Source organism: Myotis nattereri (genome assembly GCF_964212035.1).
Source record: "Myotis nattereri genome assembly, chromosome: 19".
Lineage (NCBI taxonomy): Eukaryota > Metazoa > Chordata > Mammalia > Chiroptera > Vespertilionidae > Myotis > Myotis nattereri.
In genome coordinates this window covers 3,979,446-3,983,845 of record NC_138095.1, presented here as the reverse complement: position 1 = coordinate 3,983,845, position 4,400 = coordinate 3,979,446, and positions in this window count along the sequence as shown.

Genomic DNA, 4,400 nt, shown 5'->3' with positions numbered 1-4,400 from the left:
TCTATGTGCTGTTTGAGTTCCTGATCTTCTTCCTGGGTTAGAGGTTACAACTGGGGACCAACCATGGACCTGTTTCCTAGTGTTTGTCCTGGCTGGACAGGATACGTGGGCGGATGTAGTCTCCACTTTGCCTCCGTCCCCCCAATCCCTGTTGCATCCCCAACCCTATGATCCATTGCTATTTGCACTTTATTATGGGCCGATGCTAGGGTTAAATGTGGGGGGCATATTTGTTTTACTTAATTCCTGCTCCTACAGAGCTGAGAGTCTAGTGGGCAAGATGGCCCAGTGAATCAACAGTGACGCTATAGAGCGGTCAGTGCCTGGAGGGACCTTGGGGACACTGCTGAGGGGCCACACCCTGGAATGCATCTTAGGGAGTCAGGGCCTTGATGGAAGGGGCTAGGGAGCCCGGCCGGTGGAGGAGAAAGGGCAGGGGGCACTTCAAGGCAAAGGTAAAGACCTGGTGGCTTGACCTAGAGCTGGGTGTGTGTGTGTGTGTATGTGTGTGTGCACGCGTGCGTGTGCGTGCGTGTGCGTGCGTGTGATATGCTACCAAGGGATTTGAACTTGACCTTGAAAATGATGGAACACCTTCAAGGGTCTTGTGCACAATTCAATCAAACACCCAGTTTGGAAGGCTCCCTCTGTTATGACCGAGGGATAGACATTTGAACTGTTTTTACTGTCTCTGGTGTAATCATGTCTTCTAACGTTGCTAGTGGTAGGAATACTCATCTTTCTAAGTTCAACTGCTCTTTAGGTGTGTTTTTAAAAAAAATATATTTTTATTGATTTCAGAGAGGAAGGGAGAGGGAGAGAGAGATAGAAACATCAATGATGAGAGAATCATTGATCGGCTGCCTCCACTGGGGATCGAGCCCACAACCCGGGCATGTGTCTTGGCCAGGATTGAACCTGGAACCCTTCAGTCCACAGGCTGACGCTCTATCTACTGAGCCAAACCAGCCAGGGCTGCTCTTTAGGATTTTTCCCCCTTAGGGTTTCCTAGAAATATAAAATTCTGTCAGCTAATTAAAAGAACTCTGGCCCGACCGGTGTGGCTCAGTGGTTGAGCAGTGACCCATGAACCAGGAAGTCACAGTTCCATTCTGGGTCAGGGCACATGCCCGGGTTGTGGGCTTGATCCTTGATGGGGGGCTTGTAGGAGGCAGCCGATCGATGGTTCTCTCTCTCTCTCTCTCTCTCTCTCTCTCTCTCTCTCTCCCCCCATCCCTTCCTCTCTGAAATCAATGAAAGTATACAAACAATCTATATAAAAAAGAGGTAATATGCTAATTTGTCCATTACAGTGTCCAAGTCACGACCAGTCTGTGGGCAGGGCCAGGGTCAGGCTGCCTGTGTGCGTTCCGGTTCAGCACTGATATGACACTACAGGGGAGGGGGGGCTGGGCTTGACGGGGAACCTAAGGCCACGCCCCCCGCCCCAGTTCTGGGCCAGGAGACCTCAGGCCGTGCCCCCCGCCCCTGGGAGCACAGTGGGCCCGCAGAGACAAGTTTTCCCCTGACAAAGCGGGACTGAGCTCTGCCTGGGGCAGGGAGGAGGGAGCACACCCTGAGCGCCAGCTGTATACCAGGCCCTTCACCAGCCACCACCCTCATCTCACAGCTGCCCCAGATGTGGGGGCCCCATTTATCAGCAGAGGATGAGGGGTGGGATGAGGGGACCTGGCCGGGCTGTCCCGCCAGGATTGCGGGGCTCCACATCTCCCCAGCACGCCCACTGTCTGCCAGGGGACAGTGACACTGCCTGGGCAGGGCACCGGGCTGCGTAGTCGTTCAGGGTTGACCCAGTAGCCATCGTTTCAGGCGCTGGGGCCGAGGAGAACAGAGGGAACATATCCTTGGTTTGTGAGTTGATTGATGTGTCCCCTGGTTCACTCCGCGCTATTTCGGGGCTGCCAATCCCATTGCCCCGCGCCTGTAAGCTGACCGCCTGCAGCTTCTGCAGGGTCCAGCAGGTGGCGCTGAAGGCACTGCGCGGGGGAGGCAGCCCCTCCCAGCCCCCGCCCGCGCCTAAAAGGTGTGTGTGCTGGGGGAGGGGGTTACCCACCTGTGTTCTCCTGCTTTCCCGAGGGCCAAGGGAGGGCCACTGAGCACTGCTGGGGAGCCTGGAGCTTCTCAAAGGGCGTCTGCCGCTCTGACTTCAGGCCAGCCGCGGTGGGGACCACAGGTGTGTCCTGTTTTACTGTTGGGATTAATGACTGTGGCTGTGGCTGTGGCTGTGGCTGTGGCTGTGGCTGTGGCTGTGACTATGGCTACCACTGGCACTGCTGCCACCGCCAGCACCGCCTAACAACTTTTAGGTTAAAGTGCAGGTTCTAGAACTTGGTAGCTGTGTGACCCAGGGCAGGTCAATGGACCACTCTGAGCCTCAGTTTCCACACCTGTAAAATGGGCCAGGGCCACCTCTACTTTGCAGGATTACATAAAAAAATGTGTATAAAATGCCTGACATATAGAAGATGTTCGATAATTGGCTTTTATTAATATTTCTATTTATTATGATGTTATGGCCTGCCAGGGGCTCCTGAAGGGGAACCCAGCCCCAGTGTGGTTAAACCATAACACGCTCTCTTACTCCTGTTCTTAAAGATACGGGCCCTGGCTGATAGAGAGTCGGCCTGCGGACTGAAGGGTCCCGGGTTCAATTGCGGTCAAGGGCACAGGCCCAAGTTGCAGGCTCCATCCCAGTAGGGGGCGTGCAGGAGGCAGCCGATCAATGATTCTCTCTCATCACGGATGTTTCTATCTCTCTCTCCCTCTCCCTTCCTCTCTGAAATCAATAGAAATATATATATATTTTAAAAAGATATAGTGGGGCCCATGTCGGCGCCTCAGCTGGCACGCCCAGGGAAGGCCACGCAGTCGGCTGCTGCTCCTCTCTCTGCCCTGCTCTGCCAGGACTGGGCGAGTCCCTTCTCCGCTCCGGGCCCCACTCTTCTCATCTGTTAAATCAGGGGCTTGGCCAGTCCAAAGCTCCCGCCCAGCTCTGACCATCTACAAGAGGCGCTGCTTGTCACCGTCACCAGCCCTGGTTGGCATTCAGAATTCCACTGAAGTCAGCACTCCATTCACAAGCAGGGACCCTGGTCTCTCTCTGAGACATTTGACGGGGTCACATGCGTTATCTCCGCAGCTAGAAAGTGTCCGATAACGGGCAATGTGAGGTTTAACCCTAATCGCTCCTCCATCCAACCCAGAGAGGGTGATCTGGAAGGTGAGTCACTCTCCTGTTTTCTGAGTACCTACTATGTGCAGGCCCTGGGCGAGACCCAGCATTCCTGCAGGGCTAAGGCGGATAAGGTCCCCTCTTCCGAGGGCTCAGGACCCGCTGGGAGATATTTGGGTGGGAGAGGGCAGGCCGTCGGCCTCTCTGCGGAGGTGGTGTCGCGTCTGAGCTGAGACCTGAAGGGGAGAGCAGGCCGTGGAAGAGGCTGGCTCCAGCTGGTGCCACGGCCCTGAGGCAGTGAAGAAAGCAGCAGGTTCTCGGGACAGAGAGGCCAACGGTGAGGGTGAAACCTAGAGGTGCCGAGGCCCCTGTGAGTCAGGCTGTGCTCTAAGATCGGGCGTCACAAGCCTCAATGAGGAGAGGGGACAAAGTCGATTCACACTTCCATAAGCCGTTAGCGAGGATTTTGGACTCAGAAAAGGGGCTGTCTCCATCCTGACCCTCGTACATCTTTACTCGCCATCTAGGGGCCTCCATGGACCCCGTAGCCCACCCAGGAAGCCCTGAATTCCTGGGACCCGCTGGCACCAAGGCCTAGATTCCCCCCCCCCCCCCCACACACACACACCACAGCTTCAGAGGAAGGCTGGCTTTGAAATGCCCACGGCCAGCTGGGTGTCAGCCACACCCACGGGCCACCAGGCCTGCTGCCCAGAAGACTGGAATCCCAGCCAGTGGCTGAGCAGCTGAGAGTGGCTGTGTCCCTGGCAACAGTCCTCTGAGGGGCAGGGCTTCCTCCCTACCTGGCCTCAGGTTTCTGCCGGGAGAATTCCAGAAGAGTCCCTGGCAGGGCGGGGCGGTCTCTGGGCCGAGGTCAGCTGTTACGGGACCGAGGCACACCAACCAGCTGATGGTCTCCAGCCTCTTGTGTCCTGTTGCCATGGCCTCTTCTTTTTTTAAATATGTTTTTATTGATTTCAGAGAAAGGGAGAGGGAAAGAGAGACAGAAACATCAACGATAAGAGAGAATCATTGATTGGCTGCCTCCTACACACCTCCTACTGGGGATCGAGCCCGCAGCCCGGGCATGTGCCCTTGACCGGAATCGAACCTGGGACCCTTCAGTCCACAGGCCGATGCTCTATCCATTGAGCCAAACCGGCTAGGGCTCGCCATGGCTTCGTGGTCAAGGTGGGGAGATGTGACT